The sequence below is a fragment of the Notechis scutatus genome, chromosome 1, assembly GCF_049901735.1.
Source record: "Notechis scutatus isolate UNSWTSFEM ecotype Mainland chromosome 1, rNotScu1.2, whole genome shotgun sequence".
NCBI classification, from domain to species: Eukaryota; Metazoa; Chordata; class Lepidosauria; order Squamata; family Elapidae; genus Notechis; species Notechis scutatus.
Genome location: NC_142009.1, coordinates 243,619,406 through 243,640,877, shown reverse-complemented (window position 1 = coordinate 243,640,877; position 21,472 = coordinate 243,619,406). Strand labels below are relative to the sequence as shown.

At 36.9% G+C, this 21,472-nt stretch overlaps 1 protein-coding gene across 11 annotated transcripts in view; it reads right to left on the bottom strand.

Moving 5' to 3' along the window:
* Positions 1–21,472, bottom strand: part of SOX6 (SRY-box transcription factor 6) — a 487,451-nt gene that overhangs the window by 230,364 nt on the left and 235,615 nt on the right. The gene's annotated exons all lie outside the window — the stretch shown is intronic.

Below are 21,472 nucleotides of genomic sequence, written 5' to 3'. Positions count from 1 at the left end.
TAAAATCAATAAAACTTTTATAAAAAAAAATAATAATATTAATTTGATGAATGAAATCCAATAAATAATTGTGTGTCTGTTCTGTTATAAAACAAAGCGGTTACACCGACTCCTATAATATAATAATATTAATTCCATTGTAGCCTGATACACACACAAGGTACCTGGTGTTAAGTTTTACAAATAAGATAGATTCATTAAAATTTAGAATATATTAATATATTATATATCAGCATTACTTGCTGTCCAAATGCCATTGTGGTAAGAGCCTGTGGAAATCACCTTAGTCTTCAAGTATTTAAATGGGAAAAACCCTGCATTAATAGTTCATAATATCAAAACTCGATATGAAGTGGGGAACAAATAAGGTGAATTAGTTAATTGGACAGGCAAGTTGGACAGGCAAGTTATTCTATACTGAAATTATTCTACTTCTAAACTAATTTTATTGAAGGAAGGCAACATTTTCTATATTAATTTTTTTTAAAGCTTAACTGTACAATTTGTTTCACTTTAGGACAAGACAAGACCCACCTAGAATGCATGACTGCAAACAAAAAGTAATAAAAATACTTCATTGGGGGTTTTTTGTATTGTATTATGCTAGGCAACAACAAAAATACCATATAGAAAAATTAAAACCTGCAAAAATTGGTCCATAAGAATTCCAAAAAAAACCAATTTCCCAATATTAAACTAGGGTAGACGTAGACCATATAAAGCATCTACTAAATGCTCACAACAAAATTTCCAATGTTTTTAGCACAAATTTACCCATATTATATCAATATAGAAAGTTGTAGAACAAAATCTAGATTGTGTCAAACAAAGAGTGGATCTAATAAAATCCCTTTTCCCAACAAAACGAATTCTCTTATAGAAGAAGGGAACATTGGATCCAGTCGAATTTTATTATTATTATGGTTCATCACACAAATATCAGCTATATTTGGCAATTTTATACACCTATCGAATCCTTCCCAGGGACTGGGGTAGCATATGTGGATATCTGATGGTGTTAAAAGTATCATTGCAGGAGTTGCCATTTGCAATTGACTGGTGGTGATTTTGTCAATGCCAGGGATGTTCAAGTGGTGCTCCAGTTGTTTTGTCATGTCACCCAAGGCACCTATTACTGCTGAATAAGATTACATTATAATATTATTTCTAGGCTATTTAAGAGTATGATTTTCCTGTGGGCTATTATTTCTTCTAAATTTTAATATCAGTTAAAAATAAGCAGTTTATGCCCACTATCATTTTAACATGTACAGTCCCTAAAATATGGTGGTTATTGAAGAATGCAACTAACATGAATGATGTTACCAAGTTTGGAAATAAAAAGTCTGCAAGAAAGCTACCAAACTCAGAGAACACCAAGGACCCCACTATTTAATAATAGACAATCAAATCAAAATCAAAAAGCATCTTTAAATATACCCATTTCACTCATAGCTTTTTACTATAATTTCATCATCTTATTCTGTGTCCTGTATCTGAAACCATATCTGGTCTGGTTGGTTACTATCAACTGCATTACTGAAGAACGTCCAGAGATGTCAAATGTCTCATAATAATACAGAAGATCAGAATGGGACCCATAAAAGTAATCTAGCATATTCTTCTGTTATTATAAAGACCTTTTACACCGAATGGATTTCTTGCTTCTTGAAGTGAGTAACAACTTAGACACCGTTTCTTATTTCTGCTACCAAATGTGGTAGCCAGACTGCAGCACAAATCAAAACTGAACCATTCATGCAGAAATCCAGGGCACAAAGACAATAAGAGGAAAATCATGGTGGTTCTGAGATCTAAAAAAAGACAAGAGTGAAAATGAATTCTACATTAGTTAAATTATTCCAATCCTACTCTCTGGATTTCTTCCCATTCCAGATAAAATATTTGGAATTATTAGTGGCAAACCTCTCAGCGGGTCATTTTTAAAGCTTTTAAAGCTCACGGAGGGACACACATACCAAACATGTCCTCTCACATTACACGTATCTGCTTCTGGGAGTAGCACCTTGGCATTCAAACAAGTACCATGGCGAAAAAGAGAGGGGTGGAAGGAATAAAAACCTGTATAAATGACAGAGTGTTCAACCATGAACACATTGTCTTTTATGAATATTATAATCACAGAATCAATAAGCCTACAAAGAAAAAACAGGACACAAAACGTGTTTTGTCATTTTTGACGAAGTTATAAAAACAACAGACATTCAATATGCCAAGTGTTCTTCAATCCTTCATAATCATAGCCTTATTGAAGTGAGGACAAAAAGGGTCTAATTGCATAGGAGCAATCTCAACGTAATAGGTTATACACCCAGGCACTGCTGCACAATACAACAAAAACAACGTTCACTGTGTATAGCAGAATGTCATCTCTCATTTTCAGGCAATTACCTTCTTTCTTGTCAACAGTTTTAATAACCTCCATCATCTCTAAAAGACTTTTGCTTCAGTTAAATAATTTTCAGCTTTTTAATATGCAAATGCGCTTGTTCATATGCATGGGTGAAGTGGTGCTGCTACTTGAAATGTGTCAGTACATTGTGGAGCACCTGCACCTCGGGGAAGCTTGATTTAATTGACACCTAATACTATTCATTATTCCACTTAGTGAACAACTCCTATTAGTCACCTGTAGGTTTTCCTATAAGCAGCGCTTTGACCACCAATGAAAATATGAATATTGCTATAAATAGAAAGGCCATATATAGTACTGAAGGATTCACTATGAATTGGTCTCTCCAGAAAAAATATTATCCTGTCCTGCTCTCTCACTTTCCCTACCAGTGCATTGTACCCATGGATATGGATTATGAAGTACACAATAAGCCTAGGACAAATACAGATTAGCATTTCAATGACACAAAGAATTGTGTAAGGGCGGTAATGCCCATTCACTTTAACTGCAGATTCTGATAAATGAGAAATAAAGAAACAAGGCAGCAAAGACAGATGAATACTATTTGGTGCAGGTACTATTATTATTATTATTATTATTATTATTATTATTATTATTATTATTATTGACTGATTTGGTTCATAGTTTTTTAAGTGAGAAAATTTCCAACCCACATTCTGATTATGCAGATCACGGTCATATCAAAAATTCAGCCTTAATGTAAATTATCATTAGGCTTAGTCCCAGAGAAGAATCTTGTAGTAAGAGTACTGATTTTTTAAAAATGGTTTGTTCATGTAAAGAATAAATATGTATTACAAAAAAAAAGTGAAATCAATGCCTCATTGCTAAGTAATGGTGCATAGATTGTGTTTTACTACAAATATGATGCTGATCAGACAAGTGTGGCTTATATCCTGCACAATCTGTAATCTGTAATCTTATTGTTGAAGTCACATTTCTTTTTAACATTGATGCATCTGTTAATCCCTAAGAGCTAAAAATACAGATGTTTAACATCCAGTTTATAAGCTATTATCTGAAATATGGAGAAATCCTTATAATTCATTTGTCTATTTTATAAGTGTGACAAACTTAATAGTTCAAATATATTAAATTCCGAGAAATATCCTCTAATATATTTACATATATCAGGGAAATATCAGAATTATAATTAATATGTGTTATCTAGCAGTAAATGCAACATAAATTACATTAAATGCTTTTCTAGTAAAAAAAAAAGCTACAGTGAAAATAATAGTTCCCTTAAGAGCTTTCCAGAAGTGATTTGAAAGCGGAGATAAATATAGTTAAAATCTCAGATCTCCAAGACAATAAAGAATATCAACAGAAAAAAGACTTACTAATCCTAAAATCCAAATATTTCTCAAATAAGTGGTGTGAGAGAGCTGGTCAAGTAAGACCTTTGTTGGTATCCCCAAAAATGTAATCTCCAAGCTGAAGAATGGCAGCTTGCAGAACAGCTGGTGAATAGGATTAATGTCAGAAGAAAGAAATAAAACTCAACATATGTCCAAGCCTGCGGTGCTGGGACTGAGTATGATTGTACCCCAACGGATACCATGTGTACAGCTGGAAAGTGCCACTGTGCTCTGCTTCTATACCCCACAAGGTCATTTCTAAGTACAGATAACAACCAAAGAGCAAATTAAACTTTTCCTGAAGAACTCAGTGACTGATTAAAGCAGCAACAATCAACTCCCATCACTTCACACAATACAGCACTGTGTCATTCTCTAAAGGTACTTTTTGCACAAAATTAGCATTATTAAAGCTAGCAAACAATATTAAGGAAAATGAAATTTAAATTTGTTCAAATATGCCTTACACTAATACAGGATCTGGATACCTGAAGCTTCCTTGCCAATTAAAAACAAATAACAAGATATAAATATGTTACTGATAATGATGACTATGCAAAGCACAGTACATGTAACGATAAAATCTGGGTGAGCATTTTGTTGTCATCAGTATTTAATATTATAAACTATGATATTTAAAACTTTTCCTTATATTTCAGTAGGCAATCAACAAAAAAAGAATATACAGTATTTAGCGATTGCAAATTGTAACCAAGAATTATACAAAAATGTCTATAAATTGGTATTATTGAAATATGAAAGAACATTTCTTTTAGTAGCAAGCTTATTTGGATTAGTAGTTTAATAAAACACTAGTTTCTCTTCAACCTTCAGAAAAGCAAAGGCAATGTGATTTTTTTTTAAATGCAGAATAAGAAAATAACAAGAAAATCCTATCCACAGCCACAAAGAAACACCATATAATTCAACAAGACAATATATTCCCAGGGAAGATGAGCAGGAGAATTGAGCATGCAATATTAATTTAAATCACCACTATAGTTTTAAACATTGACAAGGTTAGCCAACACACTAAATTATATTTAGTACAAAGGTTAGAAATGCATACTGCTACTCAAATTGTGGTTGAAGAGATAATTTATTCATAATTTGGAAAAATACTAAAGTTACAAGTTTTAAAGGTCATATAATTTTCTGCAAAAGTTTTCGAGTATTGTCATTCCCTCCTCGTCCCCCTCCTGCCTTTTTTTCCTGGCAATTTATCAAAAGGCTGTAGTGTAATGTGACCTAACACATTTTAACCATGTTGAAAAGATATATCTTCGAAAGGAGGCAAGCATGCAGTGTATTTCCAAACTGAACATCCAACAGAGCATCCATCTGTCACCTTCAATTCAAAGTAGCAACAGGCACCGGAAGTGACATTTTATGGTTGTTCAAATTAGATAACATTCATCGGAAGCAACATAACAGTTAACATTATAGGCTACATTTTTATCAGAAAGGCTGATAACAATTTTAACATGAAAAAACAAGAATGAGAAATACTGAGAACAACAGATGATACAGACACAAACACATATATAAATACACATATATTCTTCAAATTAAGTCCTATCTCAAACCTCTCTGGATCACGTGACTGTCATTTCTATGGTAGTTTTATTTCTGACTTTGAATTTTTGTACTCCTCTGTCCAACATGCAAGAGTATCCAGGGGAAACTATGATGATACCAAAATAGTGACATGGGCTTATTAATGTCTGCCAACAGATCTGCCAACGTCTAGAAACAAGTAAAGTAATAACTAGCAGTCAGCACTGGCTTGTTAAGAACAGATCATGCCAAATCAATCTTATTTCATTCTTCAACATAGTGACTAAATTAGTAGACCAGCAAAATACTGTGGACATAATATATTTAGATTTCAGCAAGGCATTCGACAAAGTAGACCACAACCTACTTCTTAGTAAGCTAAAAAAAAGTGGAATAGATAGCACCACCACTAGATGGATTCGCAACTGGATGGCAAACCATACTCAATGAGTAGTCCTTAATGGGTCTAAGTCTACATGGAGGGGAAGTGAGCAGTGGGGTGCCACAAGGTTTTGTCTTAGGCCCGGTACTCTTCAACACTTCATTAACGACTTAGATGAGGGAATAGAAGGGGAACTTACCAAATTTGCAGATGATACTAAGCTGGCAGGAATAGCTAACACCCAAGAAGATAGGCTCAAGATCCAGATGGATCTTGACAGACTAGAACACTGGGCCGTATCTAACAAAATGAAATTCAATGTATAGAAAAGTAAAGTCCTACACTTAGCAAGAAAAACCAGAAGTACACATATCGACTGGGTGAAACCAGGCTCAATAGCAGCACTGTGAGAGGGATCTTGGAGTCTTAGTGGACAACCAGCTAAATATGAGCCAGCAGTGTTCAGCAGCCGCCAAAGCTAATGCAATCCTAAATTGCATTAACAGAGGGATACAATCAAAATCAAGTGAGGTACTAATACCACTCTATAAAGCCTTAGTAAGACCACACCTAGAGTACTGCCTCCAGTTTTGTTCACCACATTATAAAAAAGATGTTGAGACTCTAGAAAAAGTACAGAGAAGAGCAACCAGGATGATTAGGGGACTGAAGACAAAGGCATATGAAGAACAGTTATAGGAACTGGGCTTGGCTAGTCTAGTGAAGAAAAGGAACAGGGAAGACATGATAGCAGTCTTCCAATATTTGAGGGGCTGCCACAGAGAGGAAGGGGTCAAGCTATTTTCTAAAGCGCCTGTAGGTCAGACAAAGAATAATGGATGGAAACTGAACAAGGAGAGATTTAACCTGGAAATAAGGAGAAATTTTCTGATAGTGAGAACAATCAACCAATGGAACAGCTTGCCCTCGGAAGTTGTGGGAGCGCCATCACTTGAGACCTTCAAGAAGAGATTGTACTGCCATTTGTCAGAAATGGTGTAGGGTCTCCTGCTTGGGCGGGGTGTTGGACTAGATGACCTATAATGTCCCTTCCAAATCTGATTATTTGTTATGTCATCCAAAAATGCCACATCAAAACATCATCACATGTGTTACTCCTGCCCCCACTAACCATGACATAAACATGGGACCCAGCTAAACTCTTCCATAAGTAATTAAATAATAGTGCATTCCAAAAACAACTCAGTTCTGCTGAACTGAAAGGATTCAGTTCGGAATAGACATTCAAGGGCTTGAGAAATCATCGTAATGTGTCAGAATATTTTTAAATCTACATTTCAGAGACAAAGCCAGAAGAAATATAATTGTTTACAACTAACTTGTTAATTAACTAAAACTCTTATGTTTATTTTGTAGCAACTGAAGCAGGCTAGACTTATTTTTGTTTTTAAACAGTATCCTGGTTTTAATAAAATGGGAATGTAACTTTCTATCTAAGAAATGTTATTAAACCTATCTAAATTACATTAAACTCTATCGTACATACTGATTATCATATTACTTTTCTTAACAATATGTAAAACAGAAACAGCACTTATACCGGACCATTATTGCAACCTTGTCCCTTTTATTTATTCAGTATACTTTCCAGACATTCATTATTGCCACTTTTAAACTAGATCATAATTCAAAATTAAGCCCATTTTATATCCTACAGATTTCAGTGGAAGAGTTAAGCAAATAGTAAAATTAAAAGACTCAGCCTATTTATTTTTTACTAGATTTACTATGCAAATTTTCTAAAATTCTACAGTTCTCAGCAGCCAACATCCCCAACACATACACATAAAAAACATACACAAAACCATTCAAGTGTGCATGGGGGGGGGGGTACTTCCTTTGCAAAAGCAGAAACCCAAATTCACAAATAAACGTATACCAAATTTGCTTTTAAATACATAAAAGATTATAAATGAGCTTTGAAAGTATTACATTATTACTAGCCCATTTCCAAAGCATATACTATTGTTTAAATGCCCATTGTGGAAATACTATATTCCATGCTCCAAGTAATTATTGCCATTCACATAATATTCAGATGAATGAAGAACTTAGAAGATTTCTTTGTATTAATATTTTTATTTTGTTAAATAGAAGTGAAACAGTGTTCTACGTCTGGCAATGCAGAAAGTGTAAAGAAAGCCACCACATGTTAATATCCATTTAATTGTTTAAAGGATTTCTAAGATATTAGTTAAAGGATTCCATAATTTCAATTTCTTCTTTTTCATTTAATAGTAGACATTCATTAAAATCTACACACTGTAATAAATTATAATAATTTTGAACAAGAATTAAATTACTAGGTAGCTACAGAAAGAGCCATTTTTCCTTAGGTAACCTGTAATCTAACTGTCAAATTTAGAATCTATTCCCAATCAACTCTTCACAACATTCACATTTATTCATCTATGTTAAATTAATAAAAGGTGTGAATAATACTGACAAAATTTATCATTATTGTTCATGCAGATTAAGGAAAATTATAAAGTAACCTCTGTGGAAAAGAAATGGAAGAAATTATTAAAGATGTGATAAATTATTTCTGTATTCTAAAAAAGGTCAAGAAAATGCTTAGTAAAAACTTCAATAAGACTTATGTAAATAGGGTAGGACAGCTATTTCACAACTTGAATATTTTTTTACTAGTCTTCTTCAGCTGATGCCTTCCAAATATTTTGGACAGAACAATAAGCAATATTGGAATATCCCCCCCACACACACTTTTTTTTACATGTTGTATTAAGCCGTGCATTATGATGATAAGCAAACCAAGCTACTGTGACTTGTTCAACAAATTACAATTAATAATTCTGGCTTACAAAAATATTTGCAAATTGATCAACTCTGTTATATTTATTGATCTGCTGCAACTAAAGAAACTGCCAGATGATTAAAAATGAGCAAAACAAGAACATAAACTTACATAGTAATGTCAACACGATTAGGAATCCTATTGTCCACAACATGATAGGATGGATATGGAATGAGTTCTTGTTTAAAAAATTTCCCAGATAGGTAAAAACATAAAGGCCAACCTGATTTCGACCTGGACCCTAGTCCATAAGGTAGGTGGTGCTAGTGGAAAACAGTATATAGAGACCCCCAGACCACAGACTTTTCCAACACTTTGGGAAGGGGGGTATAAATGCCTCAAGAGAGAATGCAGCAATTTAGGAAAGGATGTTTTAAACTATAAAATATTTTTCCAGGTCATTTCTAATGATTCAAATTTCCATATACTCCATTCAGATCCCCATATGTGGAAGCACAGCATTCCCCAAATATAAGAAGTGCTGAGTAACTTTTTGAAATATGCTGTTCTTTCATCTTTCTTTGAAAACTCCAATACAGTTGAATAATCAATATTTTAAGAGAAATATTTCAGAATTAATTTCACCCCTGTGCTAAATATTTCAGAATTAATTTCATCCCTGTGCTATCTTTTCAGAACATTATCGTTATCAGACTATCCAATAAGAAATATTATATGCTGGTCTCCCATTGAATAGTACCTAGTTTAAAAACAATGCTATATAAAAACCATCACATTTTCCGAACCTTAACCCTACTTTCATCTCCACATATTTGTTTGATTTCCTACAAATTAACCTTGTAGCTCATCTCTTCCTTGAACAAGATTCCAGTAGATAAAATAAAACCTGTCATCATCTGTTCCTGTTCACGTTCACGTTAATTCTTTTAAAAGGAGCTGATCCCACCCTCATGGGGTTATTTTCATAATATGCTCCAACCTGGAGATTTACAAATATTAATGATACAGCAATCCCAGTGTAACATTTCAGACACACATGAAATGTGTGAGTCTATGGTGAGATTCTTGAAGATGCTGTAGCTCACACAGAAATAATCTTTCAAGAGTTTCAAGTTATTTCACCCCAGTATTTTTTGGCTAGGATCAGTGATACTTTATAGTCACCTGATGAGTAAAGATCACAGTTTTTAATCCCAAACACTGTGCATTCATATGTGAGATATATAGATAATGAGTATAACCAAATAGTCTTCATCCACTAACTTTTCCTTCAGGGTACATTTTCATTAAAATACTTTAGGGACTTGAAAGAGTTAGTTGAGGTTTTTTTTCTGCTAATCTTTTTCAAGGTAAGAAAAGGAAAAGTGTACCTTGTAATTATGTCAAGAAATTTATTTGATTTAGTCCTAGGAATAAGGATCCTGATATTCATTGAGAGCCACAACATATAGAAAAGCCAGGTTTAACCACGATACTGATAAAAATCCTGCTCTTTTCAATTTCTGAGCTATCCTTTGGGGAATACTTCCATATGAGCCTTTCAGAGCATATACATGGAGATGGAATTGAATAAAAGGATGATTAACATTTTCCTCTGCATGACATTAAGCTATTAAAATCAGGGTGGAGGTAGAGAGAAACCTAGAATGAAATAATTAAAATCTCAAATTGTGGCAAAAACCTACTCAAGAATGCAATATCACTTGGATTCCTAAATGGAAGTCATAATATGAACTACAGGGTTGTTTCTAACAGATACAAAAATCATTATGGTTGGGCATATTTCAATCATGTTTAATAATGGAATGTATGTTGTAACATATATATGTTTATCTTTAAAATTGAGAAAGAAAATATTTTGCACTACTTACCTTGTGCTTAACATTGCTCTCATTGAAGGAAATATTCCTGTCTTCCATGGACACTTGGCTTTTAAAAAATTAATCCATTCTTTCCCCCATTAAAACGCCAGTTCTTATCCTAATTCTTGTCATTTCCCTGTAAACCTGTTAAATAGCTTTCCCCTTGCTCCACTGAAATAGATTTTACAGGCTCTACTCCATGCAAATATCAAACAGATTTTCCTATCTTGCTGCAAAAGAGCAAAAGTCACATGCCAGGGGAGCCTTGCTAAAATATTTACCTCTCTGTAAAAAAACAACAACATTGGAATAGCCTATTTCCCAAACTGAAAACAAAACTTCTTCGTCTACTTTCAGACCTATAGCCTGAACAGAAACTGCCAAGGGGGGTGGGGGAGAGGGGAAAAAACAATGCATAAGTTGTGTTGTAATCATATCGAGCAGCTGAGCCCAAGGCAGGCAGGCTATGGAATGCCATACAGTAATCAGCACTGTTGACTAATCAGAATTTGAGACACAAGAAGGTAATAAGGGTATTATAAAGAATGGCTTATTGAGGGAGCAGCTGTTTACGGTTAGTTCACTGTTTAAACGAGTTTGTCTAGATTGCCATGGCACATTTTTGGTGTGCACGCATGCACACGCACACACACACACACACATTTTTTAAAAAATCACTAGAACAAATAGTATACTCCAAGACACACACAGGGTGGCTGACAAGAATTCAGATGGGCAAAGGGAGATAAGTCTTCTGAGAATGACTTGTTTAAATGGCTTGTTTAAAAATTGACAAATGCTGCTACAGAAAGCCTCCACCAGTTTTATTGCCATGAAGGCAGAGGCTGAGGTAGTAATGTAGAAACAGAAGATGAAGGCTGCTGGAGTGGAAGGGAAAGAAGGAGCGAGACAGAACTCGGGAGAAGGAACCGAAAGGGGGGGGAAACTACTTTGTGACATTTATAAATATAGTTATTGTGAACTGCCATCCAATCTACCCAATTAACCTAATATTTCTGGAATGCGAAGATAATGATTTTAAAACTGTTGCAAATTCAACACAAAAAAAGTCTAGTGGATTTATTTTAGAGCAGCTAATGTGAATACCATTTTCAACGAGTTGTTCAAAGCACACTCTCACACATCATTGGAAACAGACAACTCAGTCATAACCTCAGACAATAATCATCTTGTTCAAATCTATTTGTCATACAGTTGTTCAACTGTTTGGTGTTTTATTTTGTTTCCCATTCAGGAAACCAAATTCTGGTTTGGCATCCCCAAAATATCTATGAAGTCTTCAAACCATGAAGGAGTTGAATAATGCAAATGGAAATTTATCATAATGCATTATTTATACTTATTCTACTTTGAGCAACAGCCAACTTGGTAATATTTTAAAACAGCCAGCAAACAGTGGAAACTCTGATATCTTTTGTAATAGTTCACATGTCAATCTGGCAAAGTGCCCACAACGTACAGCAAGGAAAAAGAAATCTATTTAATGTCTGCCCCACAAGGCAACATGAGGTTTGATTGGCAGGAAGCAGAAAGTGGCTTTTGATCATGTGTCCTAACAAGCAGTTCCAACTCCTGTCTCTTCAGCTGAAGAGCGCCACATTGCCTATTGAAACAGAAATGACAGGCAACTGCCCTATTCTTTGGCTCTAGTCCTGCACAGTGGGAACTATGCCGGAGAGAGAGAGACACTGATTAAACACAGCATTTTTCCCCAAGACAAGCAGGTTGTCGGAATCAAAGTTGGGCAGAATCAATTCAACATTATTAAAAGAGGATATAGAACTGAACTGAACTGATGTCACGCCAGTTTGTACAGCCTCAGGGACTCATAGAATGGTGAGGGGGTTAAGAAATGGTGAGATTTGCCAAGCAAGGTCAGAAATTAACTTTGACAACTTGGCGAATTTCACATTATTTCAGGTTCTTTGCATTTCATGCTCACTAGTTTCTTAATAGGCTTGCATTTAAAAACAAAACAAAACTACTGAACACGCACACATGTGCTATATAGAAAGAGAAACAAAACCTCTCTCTTTCTCTCTCTCTCTCTCACACACACACACATATACACATACCCACACCATGTACCATATTTTTTCAGTCGAATTGCAGTTCTCTAAATTGTTGCCTAGAAGTAAGCTCAAATGAAACTCAACTGGCATAATAGTTAGCCACCAAGCCAGAAACACAGAGACCGAGAGTTATAGTCCCACGTCAGGCACAAACCCAGTTATATCAAATCTTCTCTCTCTCAGCCCTTCTGAAATCTTGCCAAGAACAGGGACAATTTCACACAGTCACCATGAGTCTTGACTGACCCGAAGGGGAAAAACAACAGATATGTGTAAGGCAAGGAGCCAAACTTGATTTCATTCAGGGCCGCATCAGGGTTCTGTTTGACCTCAGGGGACTGGGGTGGACATTGCCAGTTCAACATCATTCATGTCGGGGGTGCCTGTGGTGGCCTGAGTGCTCTGCCAGCAAAAACAGGCTCCCAAGCTCTGTTTTCAGCTGCCACAGCCTCCAGAGACCCTCTGCCAATGAAAACAGAGCTCGGGAGCAAACAGCCCTCCAACTTCCATTTTTGCTTGCAGAAGCACTGCAGGCCGATCCTTCACTGTTTCCAGGGCAGCCCCACAGACCAGTTCTAAGTACGCCATGGGCTGAATCCAGCCCTTGGGCCTTGAGTTTTACACCCCTGGTGTAAGGTAACAGTCTAAGTAGATTTCAAATCTCTATGTTAATCATAATCTTCACTACTTCATCTTGATGCCACTATATTACCTCTTTGCTGTAGGAGCTTCATCAGTAAGTTTCCAAATGCTGTTAACTATCCAATTCTAATTTCCAATTTTAGGGCGGGACACTATCTTTCAAGTCTTTAAGTGGATTTCCTGATCTAATGTGCCAACCAGACCAGAAAGTCATAATATGCCTACTCAAGATCTCAATCTACCCTAAGTCACATTATCTGGAGAGTTCCCATAGTTATGCACTTCCAGAAATTGTAAAGATTTGGTTTTTCCAGTAGGCCCTTCAGGATGGATTCTGGCAACATTCAGCAAAAATCTTTATTGTTATAGGTTTATATATTGTTCATCCCTCTTCAAATCCTGCTATGTTGTCTCAATATAGGGTATTCCTAGGAGGGATGAATGAAGAATGCTAGGTAGTGGACTTCCGGTTTGAGCTTCTTCGGTGACAGACTGAAACCTCATTTCTGCGAGGCTTCGATCTGTGCTCGCCACTGGAGCACCCCGAGATAAGCCACCCCGTAGAGGTGGGGAGAGTGGGGAGACTGCCTGCAGGGTTAAGGAGAGCTGCATCTCTCCTCCCCAGCTGGCCATTACTCCCTTTCCCGAAGGCGGTTGTAGCGGTGGTCAGAAATGGCCACCACAAAGAAGAACTCGACTGGAAAAGAATATGCAGGAAGAAGATAAGAAGAGAAAGTTTTGGTTGACCGGGTCAAACAGCAAAAGCAACAAATAAGGTACCCTAGCATTGAAACTATTAAAAAAAACAATAACATTGTTCCCTAAGAAGATTTTTAAGCTGCGAAGAAGAGAGAAAAGGGAAAAGATTTGGGGTTTTTTTTTCTCCTTTTCCTATACTGACAGCTAAGAGACTTCAGCAAGAAATTGGAAAAAAATCCACTTTGACATTAATAGGCATTTAATGCTGAAAATAAAAAGTCAAAGGGATAATAAAGATTTCTGGATAATCAAAAGCTTTTGAAAACAGGAAAGGAGAGAAAAAGAATAAAAGGGCAGGATCTGGAAGGGAGGAGACTGCCTGGAATTAAAAAGAACTTACAGCAAAATCTCAACAAAACTTCCAAAAGATACATTTTAACTGAAATATCGCAACAAAATCCCCAGGAAGAGAAAGTGGAAAAAGAAATAAGAAGAAATAATTTGGGACTATTTGGATTACTTGGTGATTTCTGGATTTTTGGTTATTGTATTTGAATGACTAAAATCAATTGGGTGGTTGTTTAAAACTGTTTAAAATGGCTCCACTTTTAGAAGAACATGAGAACAAGAAAATGGAACTTAAAAAGTACAAAGAAGATTCACAAGAGGGGAGAGGTTCTTTTGGCTTCGTATTTCAATTTTTAGAAATGGAGATTTGGAATTATGAGAAACAACAAGAAATGCCTGCAGAACAAGAAGATTGGGACAAAGAAGAAGCCATCTTTAATGAACAAGTAATCTTAGGTGGGGGGAAAAAGGAAAGGGGGGAAAGAGAATGAAAAATTTAAGATTGGGAAAAACAACTCCAAAAAAAAATAGAGTGAAAAATAAGTATAAAATCAGAAAGCAACAGAAGAGGGAAATGCAGAAGAGAGAATTAGAAGTAGAGAGACAAGGCAGTAAAAAGGGGAGGGAGTAAAAGAGAGGGAAGAAAGAAAGGAAAAGAAGTTATAAAGGACAGAAACAAAATATAGAGAAACAGGGCCTATTTAGAGATAATGGGTGAAAATTTAATGGAAAAGGGGATTCTGCAAAGGTACATAAGATAATATTGTTATATTAGAAACAGAAATAATTTTAGAAAATATGAAACAATATATGATAAAAATGTTTGATAAAATAGCTATCGTAATTCAGTGGAATGCTTGTCAATAAATAAATGTAACAAAATGAATATTTAATGATTTACAAAACATATGTGAAGAGAAATAAGGGAAAAATTAATTATGGAGATTATATGTGTCTTTAAGGAAGTATGATGTTTAATTGAAAAGAAGTGTTAAAGATGTAAAAATTTTAATGATTATTAATGATAGAACTGAATTGGAATGGAATGAGGGTTTATAATTACTTATATTTATAATCCTTTTTTTTTTTTTTAAGAATATAGGGTGTATTATAAGAATGTACCAGCAGAATTCGATTGGAAGTTATGTATTATGTATTATATTGAAGGTCTTAACCTTAAGGTATATATTGAAGTTTAAATAAGAGTTTAATGGATGTAATTAAAAGATATAAAGGTGTCATTCTCCAATTAGTAACTACAAGAGAAAAAATTTTTAATGAGAAAAGATAACATGAAATTGAAACAGAACAGACAAAAGTATAAATATAATTATTTGAATTGAGATGCGATAATCAAAATAAAATTGAGAAAATTAAAAGAGGGGAAAAACTATATAGAAAATGTAGAATAGTATAAGATATGGACTAGAATACAAAAAGGAGCATGAAATTGAGTTTTGTGTCTGTATAAAGAAGTTCACTCCGGGACAATGCTATTTTCAAAAAATATGTTTTGCTTGTATTTTGTATGTGTGAAAACCCAAATAAAACTTTATTTAAAAAAAAGAAAGAATGCTGGGTAGTATCTATTGTCATCATAGTTATGAATGTAGTTCCAGCTGCCCAGTTAAAGTAAGCAAGAAGATGCTGGAGGTAGATGATCAGTTTAGTGACAAGGACAAAGGCATCATTTCCTATTGCACAGGAGAAGGCAATGGTAAACCATTGTATTCTACCAAGAAAACACAATGTATAGAAATATTTAAACAATTATCATAAAATTATCATAAAATTATCATAAAATTATCACAAAAGGGGTGGGATCCCTCACATTGGATGGAGCTCAACATGCTTTTGAGAGAAAAAAATGAGGGTTTTTCAGACTGGTAATGATATTTATGATGCAGTTGGATTCAAGACTTTTGCATATCTTGTTGATAAGATTGCCATGCAGGAAAAGAAAACCTGAAACTGCAAAGGCAGAATTATGGTGAGAACATGGAACATAAAACTCATGAACACGAGAAAGCTCAGTGCAATGAGAGATGAAATGAATTAAATACACACTGATGTCTTATGCATCAGCAAACTGAAATATAGTGGAATAGCCCACTATCAGACAGATTATATTTACTAAATATAAAGAATATTCTGCTATGAAGAAGGAGCAGTGTTACTTTCATAATCAATAAGGATATTTGGGTACAATGCAATGCCTAAAAAATAACAAGTGGATTTAATGAACATCTATGCAATATAATAGGGTATAAGTTCATGCTCCAATCACTGATGCACAGGAAAAGAATGTTGACCAGTTTCATAGCTAAATTTGATGTGAAAGTTACAGAATATGAAAGCAAGATGGGCTGCTTGGAGCCTGGAACACCAAAGCTGGAAACATTAAGAAGGAAAATATAGTTGAACTGGATAACCTAAGAAAGCAAAAGGTTTCTAGGCCAATTATTTCTTCTTTGCTAATGCAGTCTTCAAACAATCAAAACAATGCTGCTCAAAAAAATAAAGGGAACACTTAAACAACACAATGTAACTCCAAGTCAATCACACTTCTGTGAAATCAAACTGTCCACTTAGGTAGCAACACTGATTGACAATCAATTTCACATGCTGTTGTGCAAATGGAATAGACAACAGGTGAAAAGCATAGGCAGTTAGCAAGACATCCCCAATAAAGGAGTGGTTCTGCAGGTGGTGACCACAGACCATTTCTCAGTTACTATGCTTTCTGGCTGATGGTTTGGTCACTTTTGAATGCTGGCGGTGCTTTCACTCTAGTGGTAGCATGAGACGGAGTCTACAACCCACACAAGTGGCTCAGGTAGTGCAGCTCATCCAGGATGGCACATCAATGCAAGCTGTGGCAAGACAGTTTGCTGTGTCTTGTCAGCGTAGTGTCCAGAGCATGGAGGCACTACCAGGAGACAGGCCAGTACATCAGGAGACATGGAGGAGGCCATAGGAGGGCAACAACCCAGCATCAGGACCGCTACCTCCGCCTTTGTGCAGGAGGAGCACTGCCAGAGCCCTGCAAAATGACCTCCAGCAGGCCACAAATGTGCATGTGGCTGCTCAAACGGTCAGAAAAAGACTCCATGAGGGTGGTATGAGAGCCCGACGTCCACAGGTGGGGGTTGTGCTTACAGCACAACACTGTGCAGGATGTTTGGCATTTGCCAGAGAACACCAAGATTGGCAAATTCGCCACTGGCACCCTGTGCTCTTCACAGATGAAAGCAGGTTCACACTGAGCACATGTGACAGACGTGACAGGGTCTGGAGATGCCGTGGAGAACGTTCTGCTGCCTGCAACATCTTCCAGCATGACCGGTTTGGCAGTGGGTCAGTAATGGTGTGGAGTGGCATTTCTTTAGGGGGCCGCACAGCCCTCCATGTGCTCGCCAAAGGTAGCCTGACTGCCATTAGGTACTGAAATGAGATCCTCAGACCCCTTGTGAGACCATATGCTGGTGTGGTTGGCCCTGGGCTCCTCCTAATGCAAGACAATGCTAGACCTCATGTGGCTGGAGTGTGTCAGCAGTTCCTGCAAGACGAAGGCATTGATGCTATGGACTGGCCTGCCCGTTCCCCAGACCTGAATCCAACTGAGCACATCTGGGATATCATGTCTCGCTCCATCCACCAACACCACGTTGCACCACAGACTGTCCAGGAGTTGGGGAATGCTTTAGTCCAGGTGTGGGAGGAGATCCCTCAGGAGACCATTCGCCACCTTATCAGGAGCATGCCCAGGCATATAGGGAGATCATACAGGCACGTGGAGGCCACACGCACTACTGAGCTTCATTTTGATGTGTTTTAAGGACATTACATCAAAGTTGGATCAGCCTGTAGTGTTTTTTTCCACTTTAATTTTGAGTGTAACTCCAAATCCAGACCTCCATGGGTTGCTAAATTTGATTTCCATTGATAATTTTTGTGTGATTTTGTTGTCAGCACATTCAACTATGTAATGAACAAAGTATTTAATAAAAAATATTTCATTCATTCAGATCTAGGATGTCTTATTTTTGTGTTCCCTTTATTTTTTTGAGCAGTGTATATCTCTTTTCAAATCATTCAAAGTCACTTAGCTAACATTATTCTTCTGTTAGTTTGTCCGATGTATGTGGTGGGGCAGGCGGTGCAAGGGATTTCGTATACTTCTTGGTTTTCTAACTCGATTTTGTTTTTAGGGTTTCTTAGGATGGTGGATATTTTTCTGTTTGTGCAGAATGCTGTCTTAATGTTGTGTTTTTGGAGGATCTTGCTGATTTTGTCTGTAGTGCCTTTTATATATGGGAGGAGGGCTTTGCCGTCCTCTTGTCCTCTGTCGGATTTTGGTTGGGGTTTCTTTTTGGATTAGGTGGGTATCTACGTATCTGAGCCAGAGTTTGGATTTGTGATCATATTTTTCTAGAGCTTGTGTTTCAAAGTGTTCCATGTAGAGGTTTGCGATGACAGGTGAGAGGGGGGATCCCATGGGTGCTCCTTCTATTTGTTTGTATTTTTGTCCATTGTAGGTGAAGTATGTATTGGATAGGCAATGGTTGGTCAGATCTAGGATGTGCTTGGGGGGATTGTATTTGTTTTGGATGGCTGTCAAAAAAAATATGATCACAAACCCAAACTCTGGCTCAGATACGTAGATGACACCTTCATAATCTGGCCACACGGGAAAGAAAAACTGGACAACTTCCTCACACACCTCAACAGCCTACACCCCAAAATACAATTCACCATGGAAACAGAAGCTAACAATCAACTTCCCTTCCTAGATGTCTTAGTATACAAAAAAATCCAATGGCTCCCTAGGACACACCATCTACCAGAAGAAAACACATACAAATTGCTATCTACACGCACTCTCACACCACCACCCAGCACAGATCAATTCCGTAGCTGAGACACTCATCTCCAGAACAAAATGCTTAGCCGACGAACAACACCTAAAAACTGAACTATACACTCTCACTAACGTACTAACAGCCAATGGATTCCAAAGAAAGAAGATTACCCACCTAATCCAAAAAGAAACCCCAACCAAAATCCAAGACAGAGAACAAGAGCAAAGCCCTCCTTCCATATATAAAAGGCACTACAGACAAAATCAGCAAGATCCTCCAAAAACACAACATTAAGACAGCATTCTGCACAAACAGAAAAATATCTACCATCCCAAGAAACCCTGAAGACAAAATCGAGTTAGAAAACCAAGGAGTATACGAAATCCCTTGCACCGCCTGCCCCACTACTTACATCAGACAAACTAACAGAAGAATAAGTGCACGCATTGAAGAACACAAGAACTCAATCAAAAAAGAAGAACCAACCTCTTCCCTGGTCCAACACCTCAAAGCCACAGGACATGAGATTGACTTTAAAAATACCAGAACTATCGCCAAAACCGAAAACTTCAACAACAGAATAATCAGAGAAGCCATAGAGATAGAAAAATGCCCACACAGCATGAATAAACGAGATGATACCTCCCGCCTACCAGCCATTTGGAAACCCGCCCTCATTAACAAACAAGTACCTAACATGAAGAATGACACCAGACCCACACCCACGAGGGCCACACAAGATGCTACCACCACACTTCCACGTAGAAAGCAGACTCACACCCACACAGAAGATGAGACATGACCATGGACCAGAAGCCGTACTGCAGCTGCAACACTACCTGTTTCAAACCCCTCTGAGCCCATACATGAAGCGAACTGACACCCACCATGAAGATGTGGCACGACCACAAACGCAAAGCCAAACAACAGGATCACAACTCACCAGCTCAAATCTCCCAGCAACTAAGACTAACCTGAGCACAACCAAGCCCCCACCTGAACGGAACACACCCCCAGTCAATCAGAACACAGCCAACCCCCCAACCAATCAGAACACAGCCAAACCCCCAACCAATGAGAACACACCCCCACCCAATCAGAACAAAGCCAAGCCCCCACCCAATCAAGTCACACCCCCACTAGCAGTTAAAAGGAAGAAGCAACTGCAAGCTCACATTACTCCGAGAAGCACAAAGCCGAAGACACAATGAATAGAAGAGATGATTCCACCAGACTGTCAATTATTTGGAATCCTGCACTCACAAACAAAAAAATCTCCACACCACAAGCCAGGCAAACACCTGGGCACAAACAGATCCACCCTGATACCTCCAGCTCAAACACACCCCAACCAGGCACCCAGATGAAACCTAGCTTCCTAATAAATGATAGCTGTCCATTTACTCAGAGCCAAGCTGCACTAAAAGCCTCCAATACAGGAACACAATGTTGCCAGCCAATCAAGACAAAAAAAGCCACAAAACAGACAGAAGGTATTAGAAACACAGCTAACTCCAAGACCAATAAACACAGACCAAGACTCCCAACCAATCAGAATGAAGAAAAAACCATTCTGGCACAGCAGTAGGCTAGCCCCAAATTTAAAACTGAAACGGCTGTGAAAGTCTGACTCACAGACGAACACAATACAGAAGCCTGATGATGGCAGATGAGATTCTGCCAAAACGTTGCTACAACTTTAAAAGCACAACTATATTGACGTGGGAAAATACCCGAACAAAGCTGAATACCATATATATACCATATATTGTGTGTGTGTGTGTGTGTGTGTGTGTGTGTGTGTGTATGTATAACATCAAATGGAGAACATGGAAGATGAATTTGTTGTATTATTTGAAGAGTACAGTTATGACAGTAAATATGCTTAGGGTTTGACTGTGAAACAGATCACAAGCTATTAATGTGCAAATTCCAAGTCAAGCCAAAGCAGCCAAAGAAAGCTGAACAGTTTTCACAATATGATTTTGAGCATATACCCGCCATTGTCAAGGACAACAGCAGGAATTGCTTTGAAATCCTGAATCTCATTGATATAGAACCAGAGGAACCATGGAATAAAATCAAAGCAGTTGTTAAGGGTGATTGTGAAAAGAAACTGCCAAAGACCAAGAAAGCAAATTGGATGTCAGAACAAATGATAGAAATTGCCAAGAGAAGAGAAGCCAAAGCCAAGAGAGACACAGATTTCATGAAGGAACTTGACAAAGAAATTAGAAGAGACAAGAAACAGTATTACAATATCAGTAAAGACAGAAAAGATTGGAACAGACATGGAAAAACAAGGAAAGGCTTACAAAAGATATCCAAATTCATAAGGAGTTTCAGCATCAAGTTGGTCAACTAATGGATACCAATGGAGAGATAGTAATTGATTCAATGAAGATCAAACATAATAAATAAAATAAATTTTA